This window comes from Chroicocephalus ridibundus, chromosome 9 (assembly GCF_963924245.1).
Source record: "Chroicocephalus ridibundus chromosome 9, bChrRid1.1, whole genome shotgun sequence".
In the NCBI taxonomy this organism is placed as follows: domain Eukaryota; kingdom Metazoa; phylum Chordata; class Aves; order Charadriiformes; family Laridae; genus Chroicocephalus; species Chroicocephalus ridibundus.
In genome coordinates this window covers 2,050,882-2,076,741 of record NC_086292.1, presented here as the reverse complement: position 1 = coordinate 2,076,741, position 25,860 = coordinate 2,050,882, and the positions used below count along the sequence as shown (strand labels likewise).

General features: G+C 44.5%; 1 long non-coding RNA gene across 1 annotated transcript in view; it reads right to left on the bottom strand.

Annotated features, from left to right (window-relative positions):
• Positions 1-4,972: 4,972 nt before the first annotated feature.
• The window catches only part of LOC134520804 (uncharacterized), a 47,838-nt gene continuing 26,950 nt past the window's right edge, over positions 4,973-25,860 (bottom strand). The window contains exons 3-4 of the long non-coding RNA XR_010072553.1: positions 6,303-6,422; positions 4,973-5,061 (exon numbers count right to left, since the gene is read on the bottom strand). This is a non-coding gene — a long non-coding RNA (uncharacterized LOC134520804). The remainder of the gene's footprint in view (positions 5,062-6,302; positions 6,423-25,860) is intronic.

Here is a 25,860-nt window from a genome sequence, read left to right as displayed (position 1 = left end):
AAATACTGTTAATTAGAAAGGGAGAAGGAAAGGGGAGAGCAGAGATGCTCAGCTGGTGGCAAAGCCCAGCTGCATGGGGTTGGGCAGACCCCTGGCCATGGCAGGCTGCACGGATCCCGTCCACGCAGTCCTTAGGGCTGTTGGAGGATGCTCTTAGAAGTGAGCAACACCATTAATTTCTGCTGCTGATATAAAACCACACTGCTTCACTTCGAGACAAGACGACACACACAGCTGGTGTAATTGCCGGGTGCCAAGCAGCACCTGCCCGCAGGCTCCTCCACTGCAATTAGTGGGGGCAGTGCTCATTAGTTAGGGCAGTGCATTTGTGCTCACATCAACCCAAAGTCTTTTTTTTTTCTCCTGGGGTTTGCAGAAGGATGATGATAGTTTACAACGTTAATAATAAACTGGGTGGGGATTGGTGAAGGGGACTCTATGGCATGACACAGCATCCATGTATAATAGCAACACCTCCTCCTCCTCTTCCCAAAGGGAACTTCACGGATTAAGTGAAGATGTGAAAAAATAAAAAAATGAGGGAAGAAATAAGCATGTTGGGATGAGGAGTAGAAGACATGGAGTAACAGATACATTTGTCAGCCAGACACTATCACCCTCACAGCTTACTCACGAACTAATTATTATACCACAGAGATCAGTTTTGGGCAGGAATCCCAAGAGTAAAGGGTGCCAACTTCTTCCAGGGAGCGTTTCTCAGGTAGTAGATAGAGCCATGGGCAAAGTACAGACAGAACTGAGCTGCTGAGGCTGTTAAATGCTCACAGTGGAGAAACACAGTGATTCAGTTTAATTTGTGAGAAATTTGAAAGTAAAGGCAACTCTAACCCACCTTTGGCATTGATTCTGCCGTTCATATGGAGGCCACCATCAGACTTTCAGTAGTGCTATCCCCAGACATTGAATTGGTCAGGTTACTGATAGGCTTTCTACTGGGGCTTTCTAAAATTATTTTGTAATCTGGAGACCAGTTTGAAGATCTTCAGTTTGCAGGGAAAGGTAAGCTAAATTGTAGGTATGGTGTGTCCCACACCAAGCAATTCCTGTAATCTCATTTTTATTAGTCGCTCACCATTTAGGAAGCGTTGAACAGGCAGCTAAAGTCTACCACAGTAAATCGCTATCAAAAAACACCAGTGAAATCTTGTGTAATGCGGATGAAAATTTTTTTTTCTGGGAAACAAATATTTGAGAAAAAAACAATTTATTGTGCCATTTTTACTGAGTGAAGGATGGGAAGGGACATTACTTGACACCCACACTGCTAAGCCCCTGGAATACGAATGCTGAAGGGGCTGTTGAAAAGGGAGCCTCGTTTACAAGTGTTATAAAGAGAATGGTGCCAAAAATACATTGAAATGGTGGGTTTAGATGCAATTCAATAACCAGTTCCAGTCAGAGCGCATGCAGTCCTGCCCAGATGCTGGATTCTGTCATTTTGTAAGCAGACGGCATAACATATGTGCATGGCCAAGCCCATTGCTGGTGCACTGATGCTGAGGTCAGTTGAATGAGACCAGGCATGAATTTGGCCTTCAGAGTTTGTTTTTCTCACTTTAATGATACTCAAGAAATAGCTGTCTCAAGAAATAGCCTTAGGGAGCACAGATTTTGCCCATATTTTAGAATTTTGACTGTCACAAATAGATTCTGAAGTATCTTCCCAGAGAAGAAAAATTTAAAAGTAGCTTAATTCAGGGAAAATGAGGCTGCTGAGAAGCATGAAAGCAGAACTGGGTATGGGCTCCTGCAAACTTTACTTTAACCCTTGGGACTGTCCTTATTCTACAGGGCCATTCAGTGGAACTTTTTTAAAGTGAGTTGAGATATCATGAGGTGCTATGAGGGTCCTTATGTGATGAGTTGCAGCATCGTTATAATTACAGCCTCTGCTAAGAGACCCAATATTATGCAACTAATGAGTTTCCCCTGCAGGTCTGTAAAATACCTCACGGGAAAAAATCTGTACCATTTCTTACACCTTCTTTTGCTGCCATCCCCTGGACAGTGATGATCTGCCTAGTGCCGTGCCTCTGGGTCAATTGCGGTGGTTCCCAGCACCTGGGTACCGATGCTGTACTGCAGTTGTGTCTTCCACGTCACAGGCCATCAACAAATGTGCTTGACAAAACACAATTAGTTCATCCCTTGTACTACCGAAGGAGTTGCAGGACTAGCACAACATGCGCTGCCTTTGAGGTGACGCTGCTAAAGCAATTAAAAAAACCATAGTTGTCCCTGTTCTCCCCTTGAAAAGGTGTTACACCGCAGAAGAGGTGGTGACTACGGAAAGGCAGCAAAGCGATCTGCATGCAGGGACCAGCCCTCTCCTCCGCTACGTTCAGTACAATCAAATGGAGCAACTCAGGTGTCCCTGGTATTTTTAGACTCCCCGGTTGTGTTGCTTTGCTTTAGAGGAATAACCTGCTAGCCATGCTGTGATGGGGCTGCGGGACAGCACCTCCAGCCTGCTTAGAGTCAGAAGGTTTTTAGTTAATTAAAGCATCACTTGCAGAGATGGAGAATCACTAAGGAGATGTGAGGTAAGGACATGTTCAGTGGAGTGTTGCAGGGTTTTTCCCTTTGCAGTTGCTGTGGCTAGATGTTTTTAATGGAAACAAAACAAAATGTCATAACAACAACTCTGATGAAATCGCCTGACGCTTATGTCCACTTCCAGCAGAGTTTAGGAAGCTGATGAACACATAGTTGCATCTGGTTTATTGTTCCTGGAACTGAACTTAATACTTTCATAACAAATAGTACATACAGTGAAGTTTCTTCTAGTTTCTAGTGAACAGCAAGGAGCAGGTTGTGATGTTTCTCAGATGCATTGCTTTTTTTCAAAATTATTCTACAAGATTATTCTTGCTTATTACCTTGCAATTTGAGCTGCACTTCTTGTTTTTTGATGCTCTTATCATTAAGTGGCATTGTTTCTACCCCCTGAATAGAAAATCTCCCTGAACAGCACAAGGCATGCTCATATAAAATTTACTTCCTGCCTGAACTTGAGAAAGCAGATATAAATCTGACTTTTGCAAAAAGCCAGGTTACTGCGAACTCACTTGCATGAACATTCATGGAATGGGACTGCAAGAGAAGTCTTAGCAAGGCCAAAGCAGATGTGTTTACAGTTTCAAACAAATCTCTGTAGATAATGTTTTGCAGTAAGTGTCTCTCTGTTTGTGACGAATAAAGCCCTTCAGTCTTCAAACATCACAGATCCTGGGCTTCCCTAAGGACACAGAGCTATTCTCCCTTGCCCTGCTGTCAAGTGGGAAAGTTGTTTCCTGGAACTTTTTTTTAACAGCTTCCATTGCATACTGGGCTCCCAGTTGGATTTAAAGCTCTGCATGAATGAATCAATGACTGAGAGCTGGGAATGGTTGTCTTCCCCTTGGAATTGCGCTGGGTTAGCTGAGGGCTGAATTTGGCTGGCTGTCTTGCTACATCTGGAAGCAGGTAGGGGCACTGAGACCTCTTATACAATAGAAAAAAGAGAGAATATTGAATTAGATCCAAAGCAGAGCAGGAGGATATATAAGGATCTGATAGGTTAGGATTTATACGGATCTGATGGGTACTCTTCCTCTAGCGTAGGACATGATCTAACCAAATACAAGTGATCTAGTGCATTAAAATACGTATGGCAGAGAGACTGAATGTTCTTTGCAATACTAACATGTTTCAGGGTCTTAAACTCTTTGTTCCAGCATCCAAAGCTGTGACCCAGTCAAGCTCGTTAGCGGTGGCAAATTCATTCCTAACTATTTTTCTTTGATGAAATGGAGTTGTTCTTTTTTTGAGACAGGACTCAATCCAAAGTGACAAAGGGTGGATTATCTGCCTCTCAGCAAGCTATTCAAACCTATCAGAGTGAATTCGGATGTGGGTTTAGGAAAGCTATTGAAAACATGCCAAGAACTGTATAATACAGGGAAGGAGAGCAGGAATGGTACTTAAATGCAGTATGATATTAGGATGTTGGCATCATCTGGAGAACTGAGATGGTGTTTGGCAAATGACAGAAAGGGATGTAATTCAGGACTGGAGCCAAACTCAGGCTTTACTTGGCTGCAGAGAGAATCTCCTCTGGGGTTTCCCCCTGCCATACTTAGAAAATTGTTTTTTCTGATTTGTAATGAAGCTCAAATTTCAGTATCTATGTATGCACTATGTATGCCGTAGCTTTTTAGTGAGAAAATTAGCCAGACCTTTTCCTGAGGCCCAGCTTTTATTCCAGGGTAAACAGAGGGGGTTTTGGAGATAGCTTCTTGTTAGAGATCAAATTAAGGAGGGATGTCCCTGGGGCTTGCAGTGGAAAAAATACTTCAGGATTCTTCTATTCTGTCTCTCCGAGAACCTCCTTCTGTATGTTGTGCATATCTGTGATTTGACTCTCTTGTTTAATTACAGTTCTAATCATCTTACTCATGCTTCATTTCCCACTGTAAATAAAAGGAATTTTGGGCTGCACTTTACTTTTTTTCTTCCAAGTGGCTGCATAAATTTGCCCTTTTTAAAAAAGGGACTGATTATTTTATTGTGAAATCATGTGCTCATCTAGTCAACATTACTGAGTTGAGTCATGCCATTGTCAGGGAAAGCACCCTAGGGAACAAAGATGAACAATTGCAGGTTATTTGTCACCAGCGGTGTGTGGAGTGCTTAAACTCACTGAGTGATAGCAAATGACATCAAGATGACTTTGTGCTTACACATTTGAAATACAATATAGTCTGGTGAAATCTTTCGTGGTTTTATGTATAGGGCCAATGGCAAATTTCAAGGGAAGGCATGCTGAATGTATGTTTCTCCTTCTGTCTCTAAGGACAGCCAACTCATACCTTCTTCCACTGGGGCTCCCTGATCTTTCCAAAGTCAGTCGCCCATAAGCCATGTTTGCCTCTTCCAGTGTGCACTTGTTCCAAGTCACAATGTGCTTTGTTAGGTTCCATTTCCAAGGAATATCATCCCAGAACTTCCATGCCATCTCTGTTCACTGCTGACAGGGTCAAAGTGGCTTCCAGAAATAAGCTGCAAAAATATTGGAGAAGGGTGAATGGGTCGTGAGGGAAATAATGATCTTAGCAAAAGTATTTTCCCCAGGGCTAGGCATGACAATGGCTTCAGTCCTCTCTCCATTCTCTGCTCTCCTTGGCCCAGATCTGCCTGAGAATTTGCAAACACCAGTACCAGCCCACGCTGGGTAGTCCAGCTCTGGAGGAATCCTCACATCCATCAATACCAGTTACCACCACACTGGTTTCATGTTCCAGTCTTGTTCCAATAGTCCTAGCCCCAGATGAATGGATTGGCTGGTTTTATTCTTGTGCACCCCACACCCATGGGAACCCTTAAGACCAAGCACAGTGCTCTGTAATGTGCTGTGTTCAGGGCTGTCTTGTTGTTGGTAAAGAAAGCAATCTTAATTTGGGGCCTGGTGCAGGGAATAGAGTCTTTTCAAAGTAATCTCTTTAATTTAGGCATCACAAGATTGCTCTAACCAAGGAGCAATGGAAGAAGCGGTGAAGGGTGGTGAACACCATTCATCTCTTGATCAGCCTGTTGGACAACACTGTCCAATGACAAGGTCCTACCTAGCACCAACTGAACATCTATTAAAGCTGGTACGTGGGTAGAAAAAGCATGAATGTTTCTCTACAGTGAACTGGAAAAATAATATGTGGTTGTCTAATAAAGTACTTCAAGGACACTCTAAAAGCAAACTTGACAGAGGGCAATTTGTCCAGCAACTCTGCGCTCTTAGCTACCAAGAAGTAGTGACAAAGCCCATAGCGTGAAGAAGCACAGGTGTCTTTCACGCCCTTGGACAAGAAACCCATGCAAGGTGAAGAAAACAGCAGCCGGCTGGCACACACTTGTAGTGTCACTGGAAACTGTAGAACCGAAAGTGTTTATCAGATACAGGCCTGTACTGTTATTTGCAAACCTATCACATTTACTGATCCACTGCTGGTCTGGCACAATTGTCCTCAACTCAAGATGACAAATTGGTTTGAAAAGCCCGTTGCATCACCCACCCACGAGAAGAACCTTGTTGCCCCTGGATAATGTCATTCCAGATCGTACGAACTGGTTTATACTTATAATGTCAGAAAATTAACACTTACTAACAACTCCCATTTCTCACCTTTCCCACACTTTCTCTTTCATATGAAATCTCAGAAGGGAAACACAATAGATACCCAGATAGGTCCACTTAGGGGCCTTTGGCACAGCTGTCCCACTATTGACCATGCCCTCACTGAGCCAACCTTTTTCGAATGGGCAGAAGCGCTGGTAACTGCCCATGGTAGAAGCTGCGTCAGAGTTAGGTGGGTGTTCACATCAGCGGTGACTATGTTAGCAGCGGGATGAATGCTTAAGATACCTGCCTAGGGAAACAGAAAAGAAGATGGAGACTCACAAAATAGAGTCCTCAGGGTGGGTGTTTTATCAGAATAAGATACATAACAGAAAATGTAACCTTGACACATAAAGGTAGAATTCTTCTTCTTTACACTTAATATAATCTGTGCAACTACTACTTTGTCATGCTAATGAGACCATATGCCTTCTAGAAGACAACAGAGACTATAATGTAGTTTATATCAACAAAATATGGCTGGCTTAGAACTTAATTAGCCTTGACAGACCAGCGGCACGTACCTGACCCAACACTGCAAAGCAAATTCTTTCCAGTTTGTTTTCAGTAGAAATCTTTCCTCTTTCTTCTTTGTGTCCTCTGCTGAACCCAAGCTAGATACTTTAAAGGCCACAGCAATTCAGTTGCTCATCAGCAGAGCAAGCCTAGGTCTAGAGCTCATATTTAATTTTCCTGGACCACGTTAGCTTAGTCAATTCTCTACAAGGTTTAAACGAAAAGCAAAAAGATGCAGCAAAGCAGAAAAAAAATGACCTTTCAGCCTATGGACGAAGATTTTAACTGAAGAACAAAACAAAGTTGAGGAAAAATACAATAAAGTTTCTTTTCATAGGGATGAAAAGCAGTTTTTTATTTTGTTCAGATTTCAGGATCTGTATAATAATAAATAATAAATTTATTTATTATATAGTTATAATAAACATAATATATAGCTACTCTGTAACATTTTTTTCACTTAACATTTCAAAAGCGAAGAGCTTCCCCTAAGCCAGTCCATTGATAAGTTATCCCTAGCAGGCTACAGGGTACACTGCACGCCATGAACTGTGCCACGCACGGCTCTAGTGAAGGTAGCTCAGGAGCCCCAGAGGAAAGGAATATGATCACTTTGGCAAAAAACCTGTAGTGAGTGAAGAAGAAAAAAAAACATAAACCTTAAATCCTCTTAGTAAGATGTTCAAAATCGTATGTGACACTGATGTTCCTTCCTTCTTTCTTCATCAACCCCCCTTTCCCAAGATTGTGCATGTACAAAACAGAGAACTAATCCGTTTGTACCATAGCTGTGGATTTCTCATCTCTCTACTCTTTATTCACAAAGCACATATTACCTCCTTCATAAATACTTCAATGCTCAGTACATCTCGGATGTTAGACAGAAGCTGCCCCTTTGTGGCTTTGGGAGCAATTTTGAAATTACCTGTTCCTAAGAAATCCCCAGGCAGGGAGAACTTCATGTTTCTCATTCCAGCAAGAAATTCCGTCCAGTGAGAAATGCTTTGGTAACATTTATAATTTGCTACCAATCACTCTGTATTTTCTAAAATTAAACAAAATACTTCACTGAACAAAAGTTTTAGTCTGCGCAGGCTATTTGTGAACAAGATGGCAAAAGAGATTCCAGATGATCTTCCTTCCTATACTTTCTCCAGCAGTGTTTGTGCAATCTGATGGAAACATCCCAGCGTGGGAATAAATAAATCTGTGTAAGAATTTACACTGAGCTCTCATTAAACTGCAGATATTTGCCCAGCTGAGATCTTATTTGATTGCATTATTTGTTTTCCAAATGGAAGCCTAAGGTTTTTCTTTTGCCTACATAAATGCTCACCTAGTATAATCTTAAGAAAATAAATTATCTGTATATTTCAGATGTCACTCCTTTCATTGAGAGTCCACGAATGAAACTCTGTCAATGTCATTTAGACTTTTATTACCATTTCTCCTGTTGAGACTATCGATCTGGGGAATTTTGAAGTCCTTTCTCCTTTCTTAATTTTTTTTTTTCTTTCTCAGAAAAGTTTCTGTAGTGGGCTGTATTGCTTTTCTTCTGGGCAGCTTTCTGAGTTATTTATAACCTCTTAAGGAAATAAAAGAGTTTAGTAACCAGAGTTACCTTAGTTTAGCCTATGTAATTTGTTAGTCATGCTTCCACCTCCAGTTCTGCCATAGTTAAGGTATTGCTTAACAGTACATAGGCAGAATTCTGTCTCCAGGTGACAGCCACACACATCCACTCCCATCCCTGCTGGAGGCACTGCCCTGCCCTGGAGGCACACGTGCATCTCCTTGTGTTCCTTCTCACCTGTGCGTTAGGACACATGGATCCCTGATAGGAAACCTGGGACCGAGCTGGATCCCACAGTGTTTCTGCAGCCACTTGCCGCAGATGCAGCTTTCAGAAGTAGAGGTGCCAGCGGGAGCGCAGAAACGAGCACACTGGCCACGCTGGGCCTGGATGAATCTTAATTAATGCCATGCACAAAGCTGGGGGCACAGCCTCTGACTGATGGCAATTAACCTGTCTGTGGCATCTCCCAGAGGTGAAAACTCCGAGCTTCTCAACTTCCAGGCTCTCTGCAGGCTCAGGCAGACTGTCCTATGTTATTTCCATCCTGATCATGTTTTCAAGATCTTCAGCTTTACTTTTATGGTAGCAAACAAAGATGAAATTTGAGATGTTAGTATTAGTCACATGCCTCCGGGATCTGGAGCATGAGGTGTGTAGTCTCTGCAAGTTCAGGTGACCCTGGTGGCACTTAGTGCATGGTCTGGCTGCTGCCACACAGCCATAATGGAAAGGCGTTCATGTTATCCCAGTGCCCACAGCCACTTCCACCTGCTTCTCCTGCGCTCCCCAGTTTGGGCTGATGTGACACAGCCCTCTTGGCTGCCACGCCTGGCTATGCAGAGGGACACAGCGGCAGCTGTGTTTCCTGTTAATTTACTATGTGTGTAAGGCGTTCAGGCTCTGTATCTGTTATTCTGCTTGTAAAATAGAATAATGGGGGGGGAAGATTGGAAGGCACCTCTGGAGGTCATCTAGTCCAACCTCCTGCTCAAGGGCAGTCTAACTTCAATTAAGGTAAGTATAATAATTACCTACGTTAGAAAGTCTGGAGAGATACAAGAGGAAGGAGCGTTTACGTAACATTAGCCTTGCTGGTGAACCTCAGAATTCTAAAGCTGATAGTCACTTTAGTAATTCTATTATTTCCATTTGTGTGAATAATTTCTTACTCTCCTTGTACTCTCCTATTATATCTTTATTTTCTAATATGCGCATTTGTGGATTTTATCTGGTGATTGCTTTTGGCTATAAGACCTCAAACCTGAGCAATTTCAAGACAGAGAAGAAGAACATCAGTTCTTAAAAAACCAGTACAGCAATACATCAGTGTGTTACAGTGACAGTTTAATATGCACGATCAGTATCAAGCTGAGCTGCCGTCCTTTCTATAAGGCCATTAGCTGTGCTTCCACACAGACTATCAGGTTGGACAACACCGGATTTAGCAATAACTAAGATTATATTGCAATTTAGAAGTCAATAAACATAGCCATTGTCTTGGCTGCTGATGTTGTGACAACCAGCAATTTTTCTCAGTCACTGTGTGTCTCAGACTTCATCTGTCATGCTTAGATTACTAGCAGAGCATGAGGCAACATGTCATAGGGAACAATCGTGTGCTGGAAGTGTGTTCTACCAGATCGCTTTTGGTTGGAGTTAGTTGGATTTTATTATGATTTTCTTTTCTTGAACCCTCTCTCCTCTGCTATGGCCTAGGAAGGATGCTCATAGAGGATCCGCTTCCTGGTCCTGGGCAAACCACGTCTCCAGAGGCTGCTGGGGTTATTTCAGGCTACCGAAGGCTGCGGGAGATATTTCAGTTACCTGCAAGGGGTGCCAGCGCCCAGAGAAGCGCCAGCCACACATCAACAGCTGGAGGCAGAATAGGAGACACTCTATCGGCTCTAAACTGGATGGGGTGTCTTTCTGCTTCTGGCTTCTAGGTCATACAGAGAGAATAAAGCAAATTATTGAGGTCCACCCTGAGTTTCCGTTGTGAGACAGATTATCAATTGTATGTTTCAATTAGTAAAACTAAAAGTCTCAAGTTCAGCTTAACTGCCTGCATCGAAAGAGAAACTGTCAGAGTGGAGGTTTTATACATGTGCTGTTTGTGTCAGAAATGCCATCGGTGTTTTTCAGTGATGTGTTCGGAACATGCTCTGTGTCAGAGGCGGAGCGCAGCCTGCCCACACACGCTTCTGCAAACTCAACCCTGACTTGCACCAGCCCTTTTTTCAGTCTCGAGGCTCAACAGCGCACTGCAGTCCTGTCCTAACGTGTCATCAGCCCTTCCTGCCAATATCCTCTTCTGGGGAGCGTGCCAGTCACAGGGAATCGTTCCATTCGGTGGCACTTCTGCATTTGGGAAAATGTCACCCAGCTGAGATTAAAAAATTAATTCATATATAACATATGCCTCACTTGAGCAGCTGAAGGCTGGTTCTTTAGTCTTACAATTCCACTTGTCCCTGCCACGTCTTCCTGTTCCTGGCCCACCAGATTGTCTATGCAGCAGGTTATTTTTGCCTAACGTTACAGCAGATCTCATTAATTTGTTACAATACCAAAGTGAAACTCAGCTTCAGTGACTCTATAAAATAAACAGACAAATAAAATCTCATCCTAGAGTTCTATCTTCATTACAAGTGAGTAAGTCCGTATCCCACTTGCCTATGTCAAGGGATGGGTTCACCCCACGGCTATTTCTGCACACTCAGCCCAGACACTAATAATTACTGAAGACATGCAGACCAGTAGTGCCCTTTATTTCAAACTTCCAACCTTGTTACTTTCAGTGGGACTCCGATACTAGGATCGATGCCTAGATCGGAAAACAAGGCGATTGAACTGCTGGTTTTGCAACTGAGACTCATGTAATACGTATGTTGATATCACACAAGACAAATGAGGCTCCAGCATGGTGTCGCCTACCTTTGTTCTTTCTAACAGGAGAAAAAGGTAGTAAAATTTGCCGTTGCTGCTAATGGGACAGGTGAATACATATGGCCAATGGAAAAAAAAAGGGCTATTTTTATCACCTCTGTCAAAGAAATAAAAGATTTTAGGACAAACCTTTAGCTGATGATAATCAAGTTGAAAAGTTTTATTTCAGGTGAGGAACTGGCCCTTTAATTTTTCCTTTGGTTGGAATAGGGGATCTTGAAAAAGGCCTCAGAAGACTCTTTAATGTTAACATTGGTTAAGAACACAAAGAGTGTGACCAAGAGCTACAAGCAAGCTGTGCATTCTGAAAATACTGCAGGGTCGACCACTTCCCCTCTCACCATCTCACAGCAATCGTGCAGCCATGGCTGCAACAGAAATGGGGGCTCTTTCTCTTCAATTACCTTCGTGCCAGCGCTGGGGCTTTGTGGCCAGCTCTATTGAACTCTGCCAACATACAACATCTTTCCTTACAAGGATGGAGCTAGAAGTAAATGCAAATTTTATCAGCTGTGTGTGTTCCGCTCTTTCATTAGGATACCGGGGGAGTAGAGGGGTCTCTGCAATCTTGCAAGGGGCTGCCAAGGCCGGTGGTTTCTCAGTCACTGGCACCCTCTGGTGGAAGAGAACACCGGGAGGACTTTACTGCTTAGGCACAAGGTCAGAGTTGTATTCTTTGAGAGAAGAGCCCTATCTTTTCAGGCTTCTGCCATGTTGTTGCTGGTCTGTCCACTGAAGTGCCAAGCCGCTGCTTGTACCTGTCCTGTGTACCTTGATGTTGTGCTGGGTTGCGTCCTGGGAGAGATAAGGATGTTTACTAGTTCTGTAAACCAAACAAGGTCTAATATCTCCTCAGTGCATGCAAGCGCTTTATCGGTTATGGTGGCAATTGATGCACACTCGTTAAGGGTGAAAAGATACCTGCTTAAGAGAGGTCTTCTGCAAGGCTTGATGTTGAATAGAGCTGCACCAATCTCTAGCTATGGCTGCTGGCTCCTGGAGAAGGAGAGTTCCATCGTGAAGAACTGCTTGCAACATTCCTCCCCCCCGGCAGCACTTCATTCATCATCATCCCTAACACCAAGAAGAGATGTCTGTGCAGATCTCCATGCTTCCCTTCTTTCTCTGTGGTGCGGTGAAACCCCAGCAGTGGTATTTTTATTTGAGGAGCATGTTGTGGGTGATCAGGAGTTGGGAGCAGGGACAGGGCATGGGACTGGCCCTGGCCAAGTGCTAAAATTACTGTACGAGCATCCTGCGAGGCTGGATGACAAGTAGTTTTCAGAGTTGGGGGGCAACTGGAAGTTAACAGTAGGTATTTAGCCAAGCAGGTCCCCAGCCCAAGCCAAAGTGACAGGTAAGGTAAGCCCTGGCTCACCGAGCCCCATGTGTGTGGCACTTGACTACCTGGCAACGTTCTGCACCTTGGCTGCCGTGGCTGCTGTACCCCCGGCTGTGACTGTGGGCTGATATGGACCGGAACAGTTATGCAAAACCACGATGTGAATGAGCGTATCCTGGTATTTATTAGCTCGTTTGGGGCAAAAGGACCAGCAATGAGGTGTCTTGGTGAAAGTGCAATTTTGTAACCCACAACCAATGCCTGGTGCCTGCCAAGACTATTCCCTGACTAACCGATGAGCCAGTGCAGATGTGGCCTGACAGCCTGAGTTAACCCTTCAGGACAGACATCCCTCAGACGGCTGGAAAATGCAGGGCAACAGCTCAGAATACAGGCTAAGCTTCAAAGCCACATTTTAAATTGCAACCCTTTTTTTTGCTCACTGATTATTTTGCATTATATCTGAGATCAGTCGGGAAGAAGAGAAAGACTTTGAGCAGGAGACTAAAGTAACATGTGACAGAACTGTTCGATGTTTTAATGTCTGGGGGATTTAGTCCCTTATCTCTGATGCCAGCTGGGGAGAATAAAAGACTTTTCTTGGCATTAAATGAAAATTAAAACATCACTTATAAGAAGTAATGGTCAAACTGAAGGAGGTTCAGAGGTTCACCTTGAGCTTTGGCTTTGATTAAGTATCCAGAAATACCAATGCCTCTTTAAATGATCTGAACCTCTCGGTAATGAACGGGGCAGGGAGGACACGCTGTTTCTCCATCATTTTCTGTTGTTCCCTGGATATAGGAAGACAGCGAAATGGGGCCGCTTTGCTTCCTTTTCTACTCAGAAATCATTCGGAGAGGCTCTTATTTTAATGGCTGTGGAGCAGAAATGTAAAATAGTAAAAATACTAAGTGAACTGGACTTTTCTGAATTTCTAGAATGGCTCGGGTCCTGTGAGGGCAACAGTTTGGTTTACTGTTTATCTTCCTCAAGTATTTCCCCTTGCCTAAATGCCAAGTGCTCAGTGTTACCGCACACAGCAGTGCGTGTGGTTCAGTGCACCTCCCCACTGCCCGCCCTCCCCGGTCTGTCCGCGCCGTGCAGAACCCACTGGTTTGTCCTCACATGGGTGTTGTCAGGACGCGTTAGAGCTCTAGGCCCAAATTCATCCCGTATGTAACTTTGAGGGAAATGGAGAGAATGGCCTCAGAAAAAGATTTGATCCCTGTTGTATCACACGGGTTTGTATCCTGTTGAGTTCCGCTTTTTTTACAGTCTGCACGGCGAAGCTCCAATTTGAAATTGAAGCAACAAACAATATTCAGCTTCCCAGGGTTTGCTCACACGTTGTTCTGCACAAAATCCAGATAAATAGCCTGGAGGTAGGTGGGTCTGCAGGCCGTGCTCACAGGCATTACCTACGGGGTCTTCTCTTGTTCCTCAAGGCACAGTTTCATGGTTTACAGTCTGAGACATCCACACCATTTATTGCAGACTACCCCTGTGCTACGGAGGGATGAGTCTTGCCAGTGCAATCACAAAAAAAAAAAAAAAAAAAGAATAAAAAAGGATTAAAATGAGGGATTCTGACAGGTGGTCCCCAAACCACAAGCCAGCAAAGATAAAGCCAATTCCACAGTGAATGTATGAGCGGCACATGGTCTGCCAGCAAATTCAAAGCAGCGATAAGTGACTGATGGCATATAAGGGTTCTCTCAAGTGTCAGAGCAACTGCAGAACTGCCAAGCAGATCGCAACTTGCGTCTGCAGAATGTAAGAAAGTGTCAAGAGAGACAATCGCAAGAGACATCAAAGTAATTTCAAGAAAGAAACAAGCAGTAACCAGAAAGCACTATGAAGACTCGTACCAAGAAACAGAAGAATGAGTCTTGCGACGGACATCTAAATCACTGCTTAATTTAATCCCCAATACGGTGCCTACGGGCTAAGCAGAGCACTGGGACTGACCTGTTCCGGGTCAGTCAGCACAGCACGTGCCTTAACTGGCTTCTGAAAACCCTTCGGTGACGTGGTGTTTTTGAAAGGATTGCCTCTTTGCTGGTTTGCATATTTTCTGTGTGTGTGTCTGTCTGCCTTTCTCTGGGACTGACTCAAATCTGGAACTTACAGCTCTTGGCTCCCAACCCTCCCTTTACTACATTGCCTTGCTCCTACAGAAATGGGAAAAGGAAAGCGATTTAGAAAGGAGTCTCCCTTATCCCATCTTCTTTTCTTAATATAACTATGAAGGATGTGTTCCTGCATGAAATTATCTCCTAATTTTCTTGTCTTTATCTTCAGTGTTTCAAGTGTTCTTAGGAGAAGCACCGCCAGACTTTCAACATATTGTTATGGTTATCACCTTGATAAATATAACCCTATTCTGTCTGCTTACCCCTCTCTGAGTCCTCCCTGCTGACTCCATATTCACTTTCCTATCAAGCGTTTCATTTCTTTATTTTCAGCATTTTCACAACCTTTTCCTCAACCAGTTTCCAAAATCTTCATGACTAGTCTTCACCTTTTCTACCACTTCTCGACTGCTATGAAAACGTTCATTCCGATTCCCTGCTAGCCCACAGAAAGCCTCCAGCTTGTTAAAACTTCAGGTTTTTTGCACTTTCCGTTGTCCTGTTTGAGAGAAGGTCTTTGTAACCAAATACTCACAAAGCTGGCTCCTCCTCAAAGGCATGTTCTGTAGCTCAGGAGGAACCTGACCTCGCTGCTGATCCATAGTCCCAGTGCTTCCTTGTATGTCTCCTCAGTCAGAAAGCCTCACATGAAAACTATTAGCAAATTAGGGAAGAAACTATTTCCGTATTATTTTATACAGCACCTTGCACGGCTTCCTTGACTGACAGTTCGGTAATACACACAGCGAAATACAAACGAAACTCCACAGCCTAACAGCCACCCTGTCAGGACTTATTGCTGGCCATGCTCTGATGAACCCGAATGCCTGCAAAGAGCTTGAGTTAAGCTTATGAAGGATGATTCAAGCTGTCATGATACTTCTCAGTGACTTGACTTCAGTTCAGATATAAACGCCGAGCCTCTGATAGCAGCCTTTTACACTTAGCTAGAAAATGCCTACTGCAGAACAATTCAACAGAAAATAATAAGAGCCCAAGGGGTCAGATACTCGTCCAATTCAGAGCTGGAGATTTTACGAGCAGGTTTTCCTGAGAGATTTCCAGCATTTCAGGCTTCTAATCCTCTAAACTCTGAAGCAGCTGCCATCTCAGAAAAAAGAAAGAAAAACTTACAACTAACTAAATAAAAAGAAAAATCCAGACTTGTCTGAACTCCAAACACATTGTGATTTGAGCTGGCAATGAAAGTTTGGCTCCGCTCTTACCGTATTTGATTTTCAGGCTCCATCTGCAAGAGCAGCATTGTTCAGCAGCGCCCCGGCCTGATCCTTCTCCTGCTGACTCCCAGGGAAGCCAGGAGGACTCTCCCCTCTTGAAAATCAGGCCTATTGTACATGAACAATCAAGAGCATTCAGGCTGAACAGCCGTTCAAGAAGCACACCTCAGTAAATCACCATCTCAATAAGTTCTGCCAGTCTCTTTTTTAGTAACCGCTTGTAATAGGCGGTTTGTCTTTTTAGGTGAGGAGGGCCATTGGAGCGTCCAGCTTCTTGCTGACATCAAGAGGGGGCTCGCTGGAGGGGGAAGAGCCCAGCAGGGAACGCTCCAACACCTAATTTCCTCCCTCAAAAGACTTCCCTTGGGGTAGAAAAGTGCAGAAATGAGGCTGGCTCCTCAGGAAGGAGAAAACAGACATGTAGGTGGGAGAAGGAAAGGAGGAAAATCACCAGGAGTGAAGGGGCTGTCAAAGGCTAATTCAAGGAAAATTTAAGACCTGGATTTTTACTGAAATCTGTTGGAAATTGCTGGTTCAGTCAAAAAATAATGCCCCAAAAAAAGGACTAATGGTGTTAAATCCACGGATGTGAGCCACCTCTGTCCCGTTCTCTTTGCTGAGGAGGATGAACCGCACTGACTGGGTTTAATATTTCTTGGTTTTGTTTTTAAAGAGGTGGCAACCTAGAAAATGAGAATGTAAAGTATCGGCTCTGTTTAGATTTTTGTGACTAGGCAAGTCATTACACATGGACCAGGTGGGACTGTGAGTATTAGATACAAACAACAACTATTGTACCTGTACATACAGATCAAAGATAGAGCTGTCTTCTTTTTCATGCTCCTCTCAAAACAAAATGCTAACACGTTTCTTGTCTTTTTTGGCTTTACTTTTTTTTGCCTGTGGAAGCTTTGTGAACATTTCTGAAATTGACACTCAGTTACATTTCAGCTCACCTTAAACAAGAAAAAAGCTAACCTGCCTAAAAAGAAAAAGAAAAAAAGAAGTAAATCGGAGAGCTCTCCAGTCCTAAGGAGAGCTGGCCACTGCAGCCAGCACCCTTCGCTCCTAAAGCCCCACAGTCCCGCTCTGCCACCGCTCTCATCTGCACTCGCGTAGATAAAGTGACGCCACGCGTCAGCAGGACACTGCTCGCCTGCGCACACAGCACTGACACCAGCCAACAGGCTTCTGATAGGCACTAATTGTTTCTATATAGAACATGAGGAGATTGTGTCCCTTTTTAAACTAATAAGCCTACGGGTCTGCTAGTTCTCTTCTGCAGAGGCAGGGTACATTTTCACACATACTAATGCTGTTGATTCTCTAGTCCATTTTCACCTAAAACCTGGCCGAAGCATTTACAGGACAGATGGAGCCATGCAAGCCTACATTACAGAGAGCTATTTTCTCAGTAATGTAAGGAGACCGTGGTACCACATCACAAAAGAAAACCTGACACCAGGTTTAAATCTGTATCGTCAGAAAACAGTTGATACTGCAGCTTTCTCTTCTTCATTACATTATGTCAAGTAATTACTAGCTTCTCCCGTTGTGTCCTCATTACAACGGCAGAGCATGGATTTTGCCAAGTGCCCACAGCATCCCGCCTGGTTCAGGGATGACACCCCATCACCAATCAACCTCCACTAATGACATGCAGAGAAAGACACGTGCTTGCCCATCACCTTGGCACATGGGCCTCCTGGCTCTATCCTGAATTACTTTTCTTTCCCTGCATTCTTCACTTCCTTTAATTATAGCATAATAAAGCAATAATACCATAATTACTAATAAAGGGACTCTTGTTAAAGGACAAATCTTCAGTTAGCGAGCAGTGGCTGCACGGAGCTCCCTGTCTGCATTAGACAGAGCCCCAATGAGGAGACTTGCAAGCACCAGCCTACGTGCCCGGAGGAGCTCCCTGCAGCTGCGTTACACTAATGTAAGGAGAGAATCAGGCCTCAACAGCTCTGCTCACTGCTAAGAGACAGCATTGCTTTTCAGTTCCACGAGGCTCCTGGTTTGGGCTCAGAAATCCCGCAGGTAAACTTGCCTAGCGAGTCTTCGTCTGCAGCCAGCGGGCTCCTCCGCTCCCTCCCAGCTGCCTTGAGCAGCCAGTCCCGCCGCTTCCCCCTCAATCACAGTCATCAGTCTTGCCTCAGTCTTGGCTCTGACGGTGACTCTTCTGCCCTGTCAGCCCCAGTCTCCCGCTTCCCCTGAACTCCTTGTCCGCTGGGGGACGACATCTGCATGGAGGGCACAGGGAGAGGCAGGCAGAACTACAGACGCCCCTGAACAGCTTTAAAGCAGCCATCTCAGGTAGCAGTTGCTTTCCAGCTTACGCTGAACTCCGTGATGCTCCAGGTAGTTTTCTCTTTCCGCTGCCAGCAGCCCCCCAGCTCTGCAGAGCAGCACGCCCTGCCTGTTCTGACTCAGTCTTCCTTGCCGGGCTCCTCATTCGCACCACGATCCAGTCTCCCGGGTCTGGTTCCCTGCCCGCTCTCTCCCCCCGGCTCGTTCCTTGTTTCCTCGCTTAGACGGGTCTGGTTCTTTCTTCACCTTTGAGCCTCTCTCAATTCGACGTTCACACTCAACGAGCTCCTTCCCTCTTGTGTTAGTCTTTCGATGTGCATAAAGGCAGCGGGAGATGAGGGAAAAGGAGGTTGCTGTATGGTCAGCGGTTACGTGGAAACCTTCGTTCTCCCAGGCTCTCCGGCCAGCACTGTACACCCGCACTCCAGCCTCACGTGTTGAAACACTCTGCGGAATGACGAGTTGCAGAGCGCTCCCCAGCCTTGCAGCTAACAGCTGGAGGTAGGTGGCATTGAAGATGCACATCAAGCACGGTGAAAATGAAGTATATGGAGTGCCTGGCTATCTATCACAGGATATTTGCATAATTTCTCATAGGTGACATTTACTCAAGAACCAAGCTCACAAAATGCAAAGAACTAAGTTACTGTAGGGCATTCTCACAGTGCCTCCCAGATTTCCCTGGATTCTATCTAGGGCCAGTCCTGGCGGGTGCCAGCACCCAGCACAGCACTGACTGCCCTGACCCCAGAGGGAGGGAGCACACGCAGCATCGGGAGAGAAGGGACCAGCACCTGGCAGGATCTGACCGAGGGACTGCAGGCTCCTCTTAGCAGAGAGGGATTAGTTCTCCCCGTGTTTCTTGTTCTGTATTGAACAGTCGCTTGGCATTCAGAAATGCCAAGAATATACCTCAAATCTGGTGCCAGAGTTCAATCTTCAACATTATTGAAGACTGTAAAATACTGATACTAAACACTAGTACTGCAAGGAAGGCAAAGCAGCTGCAAATCAGGAAGTTTCCCATTTGTGCTTGCTGCTTAGAACAACAGGAATTTTTAATCATCTTGCTGCGCACAAAAAATTCACGAGGGGAAATGTGCATTTCCCTAAATAAGAGAAACAACCCTCACATGGACAAAAAGACTTCTCTCTAAGGGCTATTTCCATGGTAACTTGTAAATTCAAAGCTCAAGCTGTTTTGGCTGCAGGGATACTCAGAAAAGGTAACAGGATTGTTTGTTGTTGTTAATAATAGGAAACCATCATCACTGGCCTCTCATGCAAAACAGGCTGGACTGTTTTTGTTTGAAACTTCCCCAAAGCTGGCAAAGAACAAGCACAAAAAACGTCACCCTGGCAGGTGAAAGACTACGAAAGCTGAGAGTGACTGAACGTAAGGAATTAGAATAGAAACTTGTTCACGATTTACCCTTGTAGCTCACAACCAGCATCCCAATATATCCCCGCAGCCCTTTTTATCCTCTCAAAATTCAAAGTGGGTCGCAAGTTATGTAAGCACATACAATTTTTATACACAATTACATTCATTTCCTTCTGCAGTGGTTAAATGGACATCACAGCACACAACAGTCTATGACAAAAGGAAGACGAGAGATTTTGAATGGGGAAACAAATGCCCCCTGCAACACACACGAAAACACAGGCAGACCCTTTGTTTAGTTTCCAAGAGTTTATCCCTGCTAAGTGAGGTACTGTAACCCTACGCAGGAAAAAATAATACATGACCATGTTGTTAAAGACGGTGTATTTGCAGAGAGAGGAAATCGTGTAAGGGCAGCCATCATCCAAAGTGTTCACGCAGTGAACAACTTTATGCATTTCTTAGCATTTGAATACCTGACTTCGCAGGTGTCTTTATACTCTTCTAATGTGTAAGAAGAGGGGAGGAAATAGCATCCCGTTATCTTTACTGAGGTACATTTTATTATGATGAACTCTGCAAAGTGCTGAGCACATGCTTAAAACCTGTCTGAGGCTGCTTTTTCCCATAACAACGAATAATAAAAGTTAACTGTATTTAGTCTGGCCTAATAGTGTGTAGGTTGAATGTGTGAATAAACTAGAATCTGCCTTAAGGCAACTACGGCTTTGGACTTAAAGTATCGCATCAGTGCTTTGAGAATCCAATCCAAGACAGCACATCACTCACCTCTGGCTGTCTTTTAAAGGGGGTTGGGGCTGCTCAGTATTTTCTAGATGGTGCTCATGGATTTATAGGATTAGGTCCTACGCAGTCAGCCAACCTTACACTTGCAGAGCTGAAATGCAGCAGGGCAAAATGCATCTCAATGTGCCGAGCAGGATTTGGAAAGGTCTCTAGTTCCAAGCAGAGATTTCATTTCACATTTATGAATCCAAGGATCTCTTTAAGCATGTTTGCCAAAAAGCCAATTAAAAAATGATACATGAAAGGTGACTGACTGGCAAAGGTGATGAGCATGGATGTCTTTGGCAGATTGGAATATGACTCAAGTGAACCTATGAAATAGTTAATAAAGCATAAATGCGCAAGCTGTTACCTAATAGTAAAACAAAAAAATCATCAGAAGGGAGATAATTTTGTGCAAATGTTTCTAGAAGTTTGCATCATGGGACAGTCGCCCTCTGCAATCAATGGCAACGCTCCTAAAATACTGTGTGGGAACCAGCTTTTGTGTACACTCAAGAATATGTTTTGAAGTCTTCAAGCAAGCTGCAAATTGTGCTACACATCAGCAGGATCCTGGTCCAAAAGATGTTGCCCTAACTCCCTGCTTTTCAAAGTGCTCAATTAGCAACAGTTTTCCTCCTCGCTGCAGTTAAGCACGGGCTAGTGAGGCTTCAGCCATGGATCCCGTTACTACAGCAAGTAGCGAGACTTGTAAGGGGACTGAGAAAGACCACAAATGGTCTGGTTTTATTTTTAGTTCGAAGATGAAGAGGTCACTACCACTATGTGCTGCTATGGGGCCTTTGTAACACTGTAGGATTTTCCCGTGTAGGTGAAACTTCTAAGATCTTAAAATAGGCATTTGTCCCCTGAAACACGCTTTTTAATTCCTGGATTGCACTGTGTGTAGGGAAAGCAGAGGTGCAAAGGACTCTTTAAAACTTTCAGCCGCCAGTTTTTCAACCACAGAGACAGAAACTGGACCAACTTAGAGCGTTCAAAATTAGTTTTTCCTACATTTTCAGATTAAAATCTTCCTTGTATCTATGTAATTTATTATCCATGTTAAAAAAGGTAAATATTACCCTGTTACTAGTTTGTACCCATTACACTTTAGAGCCCACTAGAAGCTGGTTATCCCTGTATTTTCCCCTGCTCTGGAAATTCGATTTCTCGCTCATCATCATGTGTTGTCCCCAGTGCAGTCCCCAGTCTCCCACCTCTGACACTTCAGCTACTGACAGGTGCCTGACGGAGTGAAGCTTTGGTAGCAGAACAGCCCCGGGCTTTCTGCATCCCGCACTCCTTGGCCTTGCTAACGGTGTCATCCATCCGTGCCAGCCAAAATGCCTGACCGTGAGTGTGAGATGTGCCATCTCCAGCAGGAAATCAGGGGCTGCTCCCTGCAAGAACCAAGCAGAGAAATGAGGAAGGTGGAGCTGGAGTAGCTGCAAATGGTTTTCAATTAGTGGGTCCTTCTTTGTTGCTGTAAAGAGAGGGGATTAGAGGCAGGTCACAGGCCAAGAGATAAAACCTGATGAAACAGGAGCTCAGGCAGTGCCTTTGGTGGGCAGCTGGTGGTCGAGCAGCACAGCAGCTGCCTGGGGTGGTGTGGGGCTCGCCTCTGTAGAAAGAAGAGGGACAGGAAGGGCAGCGTGGGCCAACTGGCTAGAGGCGAGACCCCTGCGTGACCCACCATGGCAAGAGGAATTCTCTGTGCCTTAGCGCTGCTGCTGGCCCTGCCGTGCAGCCCTGGGCAGGCAGGGGAGTACTGCCACGGCTGGGCTGGCAGCCTCCAGCGCTGGCACCGTGGCTTCCAGTGCCCCGAGCGCTACGACAGCCCGGAGGCCACTCTGTGCTGTGGGACCTGCAGCTTGCGCTACTGCTGCTCATCCAGAGAGGCCCGTCTGGACCAGGGCCGGTGCCCTGGTGACCACCAGCAGCCCAGCCCCAGGCCTCCAGTGCCAGGTAAGCTTCCCGTGCCTCCAGCAGATGGGGAGGGGACATATCAGATGTGCTTTCTTCTTTGCATCCCTTATTACAATCTGCCCTTAGTGGCATCATTCCTCTTTTCTCTGCCCTTCAGAGCTCCAAGCTGTAAGCATTGCAGCAGAAGCCGTGGAGCCCTGGCACAGTGCTTATTTCGGTGGCTGCGTGGGCCAGAGCCACTCAGTTCCCCTCACTGGGAAGAGAGAATAACTTGGGGCTTCACTCAAAAGGCTTTTCTGTCAGTCCTACTCTTAGAAAAGCCTCTAAGCTATTAACAAAGTCATGTGGCAACCCCTCTGATGTTTATATCCCTGGTGGAACACATGTGTTGCCAACCTGTTCTGTTAATGCATGGAGATGCCTCCAAGAAATGTATTTAACTTAAGTTCAGGCTTGTAAAAATCCATGTAGCCCTCAAAGCCAGACCCAACAGCAGTTTAGGTACTAACTGTAAAACTTAGTTGCAAGTCTGAATTTCTACTTAATCATGCGCAAGTGAACAGTAGCTGTGCCATTTGAGGCCTGGAACAGCTCTTGCATGGGTATTAATGGCAGATGCCATAGGACTGGTTGGTCCGACCCTCTGTACTTTATTTAGACTTTTTCAAATGAACCTGCCATAGTAATTGCCGGTTTCTAATCTTGCTGCATCAAGAGAAGAGCTGAGAGTAGAACTACCCTGGCCTGCTCCCTGGTGCATGCATGTTAAGGAATGAGGAACAGAATATAACCTGGAATACCCTGAATGAATGCTTGGCTAATGTCACTCTTACATTTTCAGTGCCCGTGTACCTGCCGTTCCTTCTCGTTGGGTCTGTATTTGTGGCATTTGTTGTCGGGGGTGCCTGTGTTGGAATTTGCTGCTGCAAATGCTTAAAATCCCAGGATGAGGAGCAGCAAAGTGGACTTGCACCCGGCCAGACTTGGCTACTAGAACCTGATCTTCCTTCTCGCCTCTCCAGTTCCAGTTCTGCCACCAGAAGCTCGCTGAGTAGTGGTCCTCAGACCAGCAACATCTGCATGACTCTAGCTCCATCCCTTCCTATTATTGGGTTGGCTGAAGATGCTCAGTTCTTAAGTCCTCCACGCACTGGACCACTCTTGCACCCTTCACGCACTAACCACAGAATACCAACTGATCACACCGCAATAATGGCTCCAGCATCTTTCCTTAAAAGAACAATTTATGGACACAGTGCTAACGCATCCCCTCTTGGGGTAACACAGGGCGACCAAATGATGTACTCGGGAGTCCATGTCTGAGAAGATGACACATCAGCACGCAGCCTGAACTGGATGCTACCTCACTATTATAGTAAGTTCTTTGGAACTGAAAAGAGGACTTTCAAATATTTGATGCTATTTAGAAGTGCATCAGTTTTGGCTTTTTACAGCTCTGAAGATGACGTTTTAGAACTTCTTTTAGGTTCTTGTTCTTTTAACTTGTATTATTTTAATGCTATTGAAAAGGCAAGACTCTGAGGCCTTTTTACCTGTTCAAGGAATGACTGAAATGAGTTTCACGCTTCAACCCTGTTCCAGGGGACATGTCAGAGGACTTGGTTTCAATTTCTGTAGCTGTGTCACTTCTCAGCAACTTAGGACAGGGAGGTGCCTTAGAGGAGTTATTAACTGTGGACACTGGACAGCCTGTAAAGCACAGGAAGGCTGTACTTAATCTACACACTTTGAGCAGTAAACTGATGCAGGATGGCAAAACACTGCCTGTGACTCAGCTGCCCCTCATGAAGTGTTATTAAGTGGTGCTGCTAAAGGAGCAACTTCTAGCCCTAATTTCAGTAAAATGTACATTTAGTACAGATACAAGGGGAAGATAATAAAACAATGTATGTGTTGCTTTCTCTCCTCCCGTGGCTTAGTGGTCTTTTTTCTTTCTTTACATAACTGGACACTTCAAAAGGATGAAGAATTACAGGGTAAGGAAAGAACAAAATAAGACTCCAATCAGTTTTCGGAGAATATGCTGGAAAAGCTCGCCTGCTTTGACTCCTTGTTAAGATGCATGCTGCCTGACTGCTGCCATCCCCTTCCCAGCAGGACACTGATAGGAAGAAGTTGTCAAAATATACTACTCACTGCTGGAGTGTTTTAACACCTCCTCACAGCACAGAACCCTGAGTGATTATACTGTGAAGGCACGTTAAAAGCACTCCACAGGTGTTACCAGTAGGAGCAGGGGCCAAGGCTTAAAAATCTTATGTGTAAATGCTAAAGCCCTTCCCGTGCTAATACTGCCTAGCAAACAGAAAACTGGTACGATAAAGATGCTTGGAGACTTCTAAGTCAATGGGACTAATATACTTTGTAAACAAATGTATGACCTTATACTACTTTATGTATATTTTACTTCAGAACGTTACATCTTAATTCTGGTGAGGTGTATGTCCTACAGTAATGCTTATGCTAAGCCCACATATGTGTGAGTGCCCTAGTTTGTAGGGGTAAGGTGATATATTCGGATAATTTCCCGAGTCTTTCATGGGTGTGAATGAGAAATTTCACAGAACTTGGCTGACCCAGGGCTGTGACTGACGTTTGCTTGGCCAGTTCCCCTTAAAATTGGAATAAGAATATAAGCATGAAAACAGAATACCCTAAAAATAAAAGCTTCCCCAAAATTCCGAGACTCGTGTTGTACACTTGTTTTAGTACAGAAAAAATAGTAAGTTAAGGCTTCCAAAATATACTAGCTTGAACTTAAAAATGTCCTTGTTACAGTTAGTGAAAGGTCCCTGGGGTTTATTGATAACTATACCAGTACACAGTACCGCAGCTGGAATGCTGGTTTTTAAAGTTAGGTTTTAAACTTGCATTACGAAAGCACTTAGAAAATGGCTTCCTTTATTTTAGAAAGTAACCGTTGTTTGCAGTTGGCTTAGGAAAATCTGTAGCTGAATGGAACAGTTTATCTGGTTAAATGTCCAATTTTGATAGCACATCATAACAAAACCCGGTGTCAGTCCAGAGACAAATGAACAAAATCCTTCCTGATGCTCTTTGCTCTTTTTTGTGCAGAGCCACTCGCCTCACATCTATGCTGTTGGGAAGGTATAATTTATGCTCAAGACTCGGGCTTTAGAAACGGAGAAGCGGCGGTTTTATCGGCTAGTCTCTCCTTTACTCAAACACCATTATTCTCTACTGTACTAAACTAAAAAGGTAAAGGATTATGCGACCTGACAGCCAGTACACTTCGGTCTCAATCTGTAGTGTATATAGGCCTGTCAACTGCAGCAGAAATAGAAAGCTCTCCAGGAAGCAGCTTCAGGATAAGGTTTTAAATTAAACAAGAAAGCAGAGAAGTAGCCTTCCTGATACCATAAAACGGAGAAAGGTCAAGAGGATCACGCTTAACCCTAAAGAATTAAAAGGAAAAAAAGTTGCTCAGAAGCGAGGAACAGAAAAGCTAAATGGTTCTGTGAATGCTGCCTTAATC